The following is an 11,553-nucleotide window of genomic DNA, read 5'->3' as shown; positions in this document are numbered from 1 at the left end:
TGTAGTGCATGGGCTCTGGTCAGTGGAAACGAAATGTATCTGTAACATGAAAGCAATTTTTTAAACAATTACTCACTTCCTAGGGCTTTTGTGAGGATTAAATGATGCAATCCATGCAAGGCACTGTGTCCAGATTCTAGCATATGGTAAGCACCCAAATCAGTAGAGTTTATTTCTCTTAGAATGAAAAAGAAATACGCACAGCTAGCTTCTCTCCAGCAAGGCAAGAATCAAGATTGAAATACACTGTATTGCTTAGAGAAAGATGTCATGGCAAGAGATTTAATATATTTTATTTTAAAGTAGAAAGTTATGTGGGCAAAAGAGATTTATCTTCCAGAGCTTAGTCCCAAAGCCCACATCTTCTTTGAGTAATCTCTACAACATACTTATTATATGGGGGTATTGCCTGCTTCTGGATTCAGTGATGTCGTCCATCATTACCATGGTAATAATAAGGCCAATAACTTGAACTTAGGTCATAGCAGCTAAAAGGAAGGGTAATCAGTTTGCAAATAATTAAACTGAAATCCATAGCTACTTAAGACTCAACCAAGATTCCTGGGGATAGTTTGTAATCAGCTTAAATCAAGGTAAGCCTTCTAAAAGAACAGAGAATGAAAACCTAAAACAAGCCAAAAATCTAATCATCCTATCTTTATGGTGCGTTTACTCTTCTGGTGAGTCACAGAAAATTAATAATACCCCAGAGCCTAGAAACAAAGACACAGGCAAAATTCTTTTTATTTAATGGATAAAATTGTGATGATTCTCAAACCTACTTTTTCATGAAAACAAGGCAAATGCATCCTATTTTATGTTGAAAATATTGATCCTTTACATTTTTCTTTCTATAATATTATAGATTTCAAAGTTAAAGAATTTTAAAAGTAGAAGAAATCTTCCAACACGATTTTATAGATTTTTTAAAGGCCGTATTCAGAGTGCTGATGTGATGTGACCAAGTCCCAGTACTCCTGAGGAACCCAGGGAAGATCAGGACTCCAGTATGCTAAGCCATAATTTGTCTTTTCTATGACACTAGGCTACCTTTATTGAGACTCTGACATTTTCTTGTTCTGCTTCAACAGAACTTTTCTATCTAGTGAGGAGGTGGAAGATATTGAATCTCTTCCCAGCTGCCCCACATCCCAGCAAAAACAAATAGTGATGTGTGGGGGTTGACAGCATCTCTGAAGTTTCCAAAAATGCCTCTGATCTGAGGGAGGGTATAATCCTTATTTCCATCTTGCAATTATTCTCCTCTACAATCTAATTCCTGCTGAAAAAAAGAGCCCTTTTTCCCTTCCAAACTTTCTCTTCTCTCCCATTGCCTTTTCAAGCATCTTGCCAGAGAAACTGATTAAGAGGGCTCTGTGTGTTCAAGAGATGTAAGCAATTATATTCCCTTCAGTCCTCTCTCTCTTGGGCCACAGTAATGAGTGCTCCCTTGGAAAAAGAAGACCCATGAGTGCCTGCATTCTTCATGCTGTTTCCTACTTACTTCTCTGCAAACCTCAGTTTGATAGGCAGATCCAAAGGAGACCTTTTTGATTGCCTCTGTTCCATGCAAGATTTACTGAATGGAATAAGCATGGGTTAAAAAAAAAAAAAAGAAGAAGAAGAGATCTGAATCTAACCTCAGGAGGCCTGCCCTGCCCTGATTCTGGCCTGGATTTTGAATGCTTCATTTGTCATACTGATATCTATAACAGATGGCAGTATCTTTCTACCTGCAGTCACTTGTCTGTCCATCATCCCTTCATCTCTAATTAATCCTTCTCACAGTCACTGAAATAGTCTTGTCAAGCTGGATTTTTCATGGTCTCTCTCTTCCTTGGCTCACTGGCTACAATGTCCACTATTCAGTGTGGTACAATCCAAACTCCTCCACCTCAGGATATACCGTTCCACCCTATCCAAACCGTCTGGTCTGGATTACTTCTTCCTCGGCTCCCTGGCACACACTGCTTTGCTCTTGTCATCCCACAGGTACAGTGTCTTCTTGCCTCACCACTTCCTGGCACCAGCCTCACTCTTCAGTTGGGTCTCCCTTGATCCTCACCAGAAAGGAGGCACCATAATGTTCAGAGCAAGGCAGGCAGTTGTGCCCCACATGTCCATCCCCCACTAACCCCCAGCAGGAGAGTCTTAGACCTGGACTAGCAGAGCTGCCCATGGCCCATGTCTTTCTACCTGCCATAGCAGCCCTTCCCTAAAAGTGGTCTTCTGTCTTGGTCCTTGCTGTTGGGTCCTGGATGAGTTATCCTGCTCACAAGATTAACTCAGACTTCATCTTTCCCTGTTTCTCAACTTTAACCAACAGCCGGGGCTCAATTCTCTGTAGACTGATCACCAAGACATCAAGCGCCTGCTCAGCCGGCAGACTGAGACCCAGCAAGCGCACTTCCCTGAAGTGGTTCGATGCCAAAAATAACAGCTCCCATCAGTTGTGTTTATTTATGAATTTAATATTTATTTGTAATTTTATTTATATTATTTATTTAATTTGTAGGCGTTTATGTTTTATTACATTATGAAATGTTTTATCAACATCACATTAAACCTCATGAGAACCCTGATCATCAGAATATATTCATATTTGAATTTTTCATATGAAGAAATGAATGCTCAGAAAGGTTAAGTAACTTCTTTTTTCCATTTTTTAAATTTAAGTTCAATTAATCAACATATAACATATTATTGGTTTCAGAGGTAGAGGTCCGAGATTCATCAGTCTTATATAATACTCAGTGCTCATTACATCACATGCCCTCCTTAATATCTATCACCCAGCTACCCCATCCCCAACCTCCCTCCCCTCCAGAAACCCTCAGTTTCTTTCTTATGGTTAAGAGTCTGTTATAGTTTGTCAATTGTAAGACATTGAATAACTTGGTCAAGATCATTCAACTTATGAGTTATAATGACATCTTCTTTCAAACATGACCTCAAATCCACCTCCTTCATGAACACTTTCCAGTGACTATTTGCTCCTTGGCTCCTGCTCTCAGTCTATGCTGCTGCTTCATGGCCTCCCAGTATCATAAGCTGTAACCATCTGTGTCTCACCTTCATAATGATCCTCAAGGACAAGGATCTCTTCACAACAAAAAATGTTGACTCCTCCAAAGACAGAGAACATCATAGGAAAGGGTGTTGTTTGACTCATTCGATTTTCAAGCACCCATGAGTGAATTGGGAGGTAGAATGGTTGCTGTTTAGAAACACAGATTAACTCCCCTGTGTGGCCCCTCTGATCAGTGACTCAAGCTTCTTTATAGGATGGGCACAGTAAGTCCTGAGCCTGCACTGCTTCCTATGGACAGAGGATATCCCACCAGGAAAGGCCCGTGGCTTCTTATTCATGAAGCTTCCTGAGAGCAGCAGAGCACAGCATACAAACAGGGAACCACAAACCTTTGCAGTGGGCAGGCATACTATCACTACTTAACAGAAGAGGAGATGGAAGTTCATAGCATTTAAGTAACTTGTTCAAAATCATTCATTAGAAAGAGGCAGAATTAGTTCTCAAACCCAAACCCCTTGTCTCCCATCCACTGCTCCCTGTTACAATACACACTTGCTTTTTCTTGCATGAAAGAACTCAGTGACGCAGGCTCCAGATACAAGAGAGAATGCAGCACAAGAAATTTCCATTTCTAAAGATAAATAGACACTAACAACTTCCAAATTCCCTAGCTAAAAATACTTTGAGACAACGGTGACTAGACCACAGCCTAATGCAGCCTTGATGGAAAGATCGTATTACTCTCCAGCCTTCCAAACTCTTTTGTTCCATCAGATGTACATCTCCCTTTGCCTTATTCCCTCTGGGTCACAGGAATTGCACAGACAGTGTCTGAATGATCAAGGGCACCAGGGATCTATGATAATTCAAATACACAAACATAAGGCCTAATTTTAGACTTTCTGAGCATAGTGGACATTCTGGGGGTCTGAAGTGCTTCCGTTTCAGTTGTTTGGTCTATGGTTTCTTGTTAATTAACAGGGTTGGCTTAAAGGTCACCCAGCACAGTCAGCCCCATCATAAGAAATGGAAGAAGGTCTGAGCAGTGGAAATCACTCAAGCTATGAATTGCATTTGGAAATTGCCTCTTCACTAACAGTCAGAAGCCCTATATGTCTTGCTATCTGAGCTTAGAAGCTCATTTGCTGACTGTCAAGGACAAAGAAAACTTACTTCTCAGTTGCAGAAAGGGTGAGTCTCTGCTCACTTGCAAAGGGACAGGAAGGCTACTCCCACCAAAAATATCTTTCTTACCTTCACCTGAGTCACTGGCATTCTATCTCTGGTCTTTGTGACCTTTGAGAAAGGTCTCTCCATGGACCCAAGGACAGCAGTGACCTTCATGTGTTTTCACAATGCTGCTACAGCATAAGAAGCTGGAATTGTGGTGGTGGGGATGTCTCTGTTAGCAGAGAAGGACCCTGTATATATACTAAACCTTCCAGGGAAGGAGCACTCAGTGAGTGGAAGAGAAGTCTCCACAATGTCCACCAGCCTGGTGAGATGGGTACACTGTACAGAGCCAAGGCAAGCTATGAGAAGCATCCATGGGACACACTTTGTTAAATCCTCCTACTGTGTGCCAGGAAATGTACTGGCTTGTGTGAAAGCAAAAAGCATCAGTCACAATCTCTATTTTCATAGATAGCACCATCTAAGGGAAAACCAGATATATACTTGAAGAACATATATTGAAATGTAATTTATAAAATCTTTTGGAAGTCCGGAGGCAAGAGCAATGAATTCAGCCCACAGTTGGGTGGAGGAGTCAGAAAAGTCCTGATGGATAAGGGGTCACTAGAATTTGGTATTGAAGAATGAAGATTAACTCATTCCAGGTACAGAAGAATGAGGGAAAGGCAGTCCAGAGAAAACCTATAAACAAAGACAAAGAGATGCAGAAGGACCTATTTGGAGGATAATGGGTACTTTGGAATAGCTCAAGTCAACAAAAGGTTTTGAGCAGAAGGCCCGGGTTAGCTTTGCATCTTAGAAAGGGGATTCTTTTTTTTTTTTTTTTTTAAGATTTCACTCATTCATTGGAAAGACAGAGATCACAAGTAGACAGAAAGGCAGGCAGAGAGAGAGGAAGGGAAGCAGGTTCCCTGCTGAGCAGAGAGCCCCACGTGGGGCTCAATCCCAGGACCCTGGGATCACGACCTGAGCCGAAGGCAGAGGCTTTAACCCACTGAGCCACCAAGGTGCCCCAGAAAGGGGATTCTGATGGTTGTACCCGGATGGGGTAGAAGGAGGCATCTGAGCGAAAGATGACCATTTGGAAATTCACCTGTTTAAGTAGACCAGGTGAGAGCAGTGGAAGACCTGATTAAGGCAAAGGCCATGGGGGAGAGAGGAGAGAACTCCTGTCTGATGTAGACACTGGATGCTTTGGATAGATTTTTTTAAATCATATTTAAAAAATGAACTAAATAGGTATATGGTTTCCAAGCATGCAAAACACTGTCACCTTAATGATTTGATGTCAGTCATTCCCTAAACACTTTGAAGGAGGCAGAGAAATCATCTTATGATGCTATTTCATCTTATTTTATTCTTCATTTAATCCAAGGTTTCAAGTTTATTTTCATAAAATCGAACAAAATACGTTCTTATTTTTTTTCTCCATTCCTGTATTAATTTTGTTCTTGTATTTTCTTTTTTTCTTCCTTACTTTCTATTTTTAGGTGAAGTACAGTTGACATAGAATGTTATGTCAGCTTCAGGTGCACAACATTATGACGTGATGGTTCTATACATTATGCAATGCTTACCACAAGTGGAGTTACCATCTCACTCCATATAATGCTATTATACCACTGACTATATTCCCTATGCTGTACTTTTCATCCCTGTGCCTTAATTTACTATATAAGTGAAAGTTAGTACCTATCATTTCCTTCACCTAAGTCTCCTTGTCCCCTCCCTACCTCTCTCACCTCTGGCAACTGCCAGTTTGTTCTCTGTATTTATGAATCTATTTATCTCTTTGTTGTTTGTTTGTCCATTTGTTTTATAGATGCCACTTATAACTAAAATCATGTTTGTTTTTCTCTGTCTGACTAATTTTACTTAGCATAACAGCCTCTAGATCCATGCATGTTGTCACAAATGGCAAGATTTCATTCTTTTTATGACGGAGTAATATTCCATTGTGTGTATATGTGTGTGTGTATCTTCTATATCCATCAATCCACCAGTGGGCACTTAGGTTGCACCCATATAATGATACTATTTTATAAAGAGATGCTCAGAAGAAACGGAAACCAAAAAAAAGAAGGCGAGATGTTGTCCAAACCATAGGACCTTCCTCCTGGACAGTGACCCTAAGAGATACATATAGGACCATGGATGCATGAGGATGAGGGAATGTGGAAGTGTCAGGAGAACAGAGAGACAGTCACAGAGAAGGTGAGATCACCTTTTCATTCTTCCTTGAGCCCATTCTAAAAGGGTTTTCCTCAACCCCCCTCCCTAACAATTCTTGTCAAAGTCATGAAAACTTCTCTCTATCCAGACTTAACGATTAATTCTCAGTCCTTGTGTCACCTCAACTGCACTCAGCTTTGAACAGAGCTGACCACTCCCATCTTTGGCTGCACTTTCTTCACCAGGCTCACAGGATGCCCACTGTCTTGGTTTCCTCCTGCCTTTTTGATTCCTCCTCCTCTGTCTCTCATGGGTTCTTCTTCTACCCACAGCTCCATGTGGGAGTGGCCCAGGGCTCCGACAGGGGTCATCTTTTCTAGCGATGCTCACTTCCTGGGTGATCTCAATCACTCACTGGGCTTTAAATTTCTTCTGTTTTCTGAAGACTGACAAATTTAAACCTTTCTACCTTTAATCTCGATCTCTCACCTGAAGTTCAGACCCATATATTCAGCTTCCTACTCAACACCACTTCATTTTTCTAAGAAAATATCCCAAACTCAATGTATCAAAAACTAAAATCCTAATATCCACACTCCTCGAAAAATGTTTTTCACTTTCAGATATCCCTACTCTTCCAGCTGCTCAACAAGATTTCCAGGAGCCATCTTTGGCTTTTCTCGCTTACTTCACACCTGATCTAGCATCTGTTTCTGTGTGATCTCCTTCAAAATGCATCTATAATCTAACCACTGCCCACCAGTCCCCCTGATATTACCCTATTCTAAGCATCCATCATTTCATCCCCAGATGACTGCATGTTACAAGTTGAACTCCACTCCTGACACACACAAAAAAGTTAAAGTCCTAACCCCCACTACCTCTGAATGTGACTTTATTTGGAAATAGGGTCATTGTAGGTGTAATCAAATTAAGAAAAAACCATTTAGGAGGGAGCTTAATTTGATAGGATTAGACAGACACACCCAGAGAGAAGGTAACATGGAGACACATAGAGAGGACAGTCATGTGAAAATGGAGGCAGAGATGGCGTCATGCATCCACAAGCCACAGACCTGGAGCTACCAGATGCTGGAAGACACACAAAGGATCCTACCCTAGTGGATACAAACAGAACATGATCCAGCCAGCAGCTTGATTTTAGACCTCCAGCATTCTGACCTGTGGGAGAAGAAACTATCTGTTGTGTTAGGCCAGCCAGTTTGTGATGTTTTGTTACAGCAGTTCTAGGAAACAAATACACTGCAACAGCCTCCCAACTGTTCTCCCTGCTTGCACTCTTATCCTAAATTTATTCCCAACAGAACAGTGCAAATAATCCTCTAAATATAAATCATACCCTGTCATGTCTCTACTCAAAGCCCTCACCTGGCTTTCTACCTTACTCAGAAGACAATCAAAGTCCTCATAATGTAATGATCTATGAGGCTCCACACGTCCCCATTACCTATGACCTCACCTTTTACTACTGTCTCTCTCCTGTACTCCCATCCAGTCACCTTCCTGTTCTTCAAACATGTCAGGCATTTTCACATGTTAGCGTCTGTGCTCTAGCAGTTTCCTAGAAGACAATTTCCCAGATATTCACATCCTTCAAATCTTGGCATCAATGTCAAGGACACATTTAGTGTCTCCTAAAAATCTCCCCCACCCCCTGACACCCCAACCATCCTCATTAATACTGTAGTCTTCTCTGCCCTCATAAATCCTAATTTCCTTCATCCTGATCTGCCTCTTTGTTTATGCCATAGCCCTTACTGTCTCCTATCATACTTTGTAATTTTCTTATCTACTTTTTTCATCTTTATTGTCTACCTCAACCCACTAGAATGTAAGTTTCAAGAGGCACATGTTTTTGTTGCTTTTTTTCATTGTTTTATCCTAAGCATCTCAAAACAGTACATAGCACATATTGGAATTTAATAATTATTGGTTGAAGTATCAGATTTTTGCTTTATCATTTTTCCTAGAGATAGTCCTAGGTTAAACATTGACTTAAACAGTGATGTGCATGTGTGTGAGCATGTTAGCGTGTGTGTGTCTGTGTGTGTGTGTGTGTGTGTGTGTGTATGTGTGTGTTGAGGAAGGGATGCAAGTTAGAATTGGGTTTAAATCCCAATCCTGCAATTTCTAATGGGAAACTAAAGTGGGGGCACATCAAATGCTTCAATCCCATCATTGTAGAACAAACCCAATTTAATATATATTCCAATATAATAAAATAATTCTTATATCGCAGAGTTGGAAAGAATAAATTTGAAAATATATTCAAGTGTTCTGGTACACTAGAAAAAAACAGAACACACAAAATGCTACTAATTGCAGTAAGAATACTGCAATTAGTAGCATTTTGTGTGTTCTTTTTTTTTTTTCCTTTGTAGTTCTATTTTTTGTCAACATTCTCTGATTAACCTAGGAATTCAGTTCACCAGGAAGACATGGTATGGGAGAAATGGCATCTGGTTTAGCACTGGGCCCTGGTTTTGGCTTGTGGATAGTAGCATATAAAGCCTCTTGCCATAAGGGAGGGCCTTGAGGTGTCCGCAGGGCAAGCTAGCTAACTAGACAATATCATATTGGCCTGGGCTTCCTCTGGCTTTACCTCTGACGTGCACAGCACAATTATCTTTATCCTTCTATTTTTTTATAGCACTTTTGACTCACTGGAAATGTACCTAAGCCAACTATCTATCCTTGTGCTTTTTACTGAGCTCCAAATTCAGATGTTCAGTCTAAAGAAATCTTGGCTGAGGTGAAAAATTCCTTTAAACTCATGTGTTCTGAACATTAACTTGCTCAACGATATTCTTGCCAGCCAAAGGAGAAAGTCATACTGATAAGGAAGAGCAGGACCAAAGAGCTCCAAACCTAGAGTTATGATTCTGATATGGTGCTCTTCCCAACGAGGTATGAAAACCTCAGATACTTTGTCCTCTTAACTTAGGTATCTTTGATCTTATTTGTAAGTGGCAGAAGAAAGCTATGTTTATTTTCTCTAAACATTGAGATTGCCATGCTGACGGCAAAATCCGTCTTTGGATTTAGAGTCCTGGCAGAGTCCACACGTATGGGGTTCAGGGGTATGGGTGGGGCAGGAAGAACTGCAAGAGTGTGGTATGGGCAAGCAGCTCGAGTGACCATCCAGCTCTGAGCTGGATTACGTCCTGCTCTAACAGGTAGTTCCTTCTTTTGCGAAACAGAAAAATAACACCCACCCCATTACCTAAGGTTTAAATCATGTCATACACATGCCATATTCACTATAGGGCTTTAACACATAACAGAAGCCTCCTGAATGGTAGCAATTATTATAACTGAAATAACCTGGAAGTCACATTTGTAATCACCACTCACCAAAAGAGCCATTTTAACTAGAGAGATAAAGTAGTTGGACTTTTTTTTTTTTAAAGAAATGAGTCTTGTACTAGGCCTGAAGTTTGTATAGAATTTTCATAATTAGAGGCGGACACAGCTGTGTGAGGGGATTTTGTCTTCTGCCATGCTTTGGAGCAAAGCTTGTTCCACTCCCATTCAGCTGTGCAGGTTGAATTGACCAAAGCAATCATTATAGAGAAGCCTAGTCCCCTGTAGGTGGGGCAGGAACTTGTGAGGAAGTATTATACATCTCTAAACCAGGCCCCAGACATGCCTCGCAGATTTTATGGAAAGAACTCTTCTTATGTCCGTGGGGGGTTGGATTCAAATGGAAAGTCAGCAGAGGCACTTTATGGACAAAAGAAATTCATAAGAAAATGATGTCACAAAACTTTCCCAATTGTCACATTAAGAGGTGTAATCCTCATGCCATCTCAGAACGATGGTGTGGTGGTCCAGGTAATGGGGTTGCTCTCTAATAACAACCAGGTTTTTAGGAGATTCATGAAGACATTTGCCCTTGGTCCTAAGGGCTCTGTTGCAAATAAGTTCTACATTCATATCTCCAGATACCAAGATGAGGTCTTTGATGGCTTTGTCACTGAGCCTCAGGAGGAATCTGAGGAAGAGGGAGAGAAACCTGAAGAAAGACAGAAGACACCTGAGGTCGTACTTGATGATTCTGGAACTTTCTATGATCAGACTGTCAGCAATGACTTGGAAGAATATTTAGAGGAACCTGTTGCTGAGCCAGAACCAGAGCAAGAACCTATCTTTGAAATCCAACAGGAAAATCTGAGCCAGTATTAGAAGAAACTACTCCTGAGGATACGCAGAAGAGTTCTTCCCCAACACCTATGAACATAGATCAGACCATACAGGAAAACTTAAGGACATTTTCTTGGGAATTGGTGACCTTCCGTCCAATGGAGCTATTCCAGCTACTGGGATACCACTTCATATTGTTCAAGTACCAGTTTCATAGTCTTGAATGGAGTCTAAGTCTGAACCTCAAATTCCACTGCTGAGGCCTCAGAAGGATCAAAGAATGTGAGAACAACAAGCTAATATTCCTCCCCACAGGGGCCCTAGACCCATCCATGAGGCTGGTAGACAAGGTGATGCTGAACACCAAAGAATAGTAAAACACCCTGATAGTCACCAACCTGCCCTGTGGGTGGACAAATTGAAACTTCAAGATTTTTTTTTCAAAGTTATAGGAATGTGGTAGGACTCTGCATTAACAGTGGCAGGAAATTACCCAGCTTGGGGTTTGTTATATTTGATGATTATAAGCCCCTTAGCCACAGGCCCATCATGTTCAAAGGTGAGTTCCATCTGAATGTGGAAGAGAAGACCCAGGAAGGAGACCCTCAAGACAACTGCCAGTGAGTACCTAGAGGCCCTGGAGGTTGGCTGGATGGTGGACTGAGCAGCCCTCTCCATGGAGGCATGGTGCAGAAACCAGGATTGGAGTGGGAAGGGCAATTATTCCAAGGCAGTGAATTGCTCCTCGCTAGTCTTCAGGCAGCAGTACACCTCTTCCAGCTTCTGCAGAATGGTGAATTTCTTACACCAACGTTTGGTGTCCTAGATTCTGACCCCGGTCTACAATAAACTGCTTAAGATTGTACAATTTTACTTTTGGTGTTAATGATATATACTCCCTCTCTCTCCCTTCCTTCTCCTCACCTTTTAGTCCTTCACTTCCAATTTTGTGCAATGATATTTGAGGAAAAACAGATTTTTAAATATTAAAG

The 11,553-nt window shown here is 41.2% G+C and overlaps 1 pseudogene; it reads left to right on the top strand.

The window, feature by feature from the left end:
- Positions 1-5,298: 5,298 nt before the first annotated feature.
- Positions 5,299-11,298, top strand: LOC122918896 (annotated as a pseudogene).
- Positions 11,299-11,553: the final 255 nt, after the last annotated feature.

This window comes from Neovison vison, chromosome 10 (assembly GCF_020171115.1).
Source record: "Neovison vison isolate M4711 chromosome 10, ASM_NN_V1, whole genome shotgun sequence".
NCBI lineage: Eukaryota > Metazoa > Chordata > Mammalia > Carnivora > Mustelidae > Neogale > Neogale vison.
Note: the sequence above shows the minus strand (reverse complement) of the source record. Positions and strands in the feature narration are given on the sequence as shown.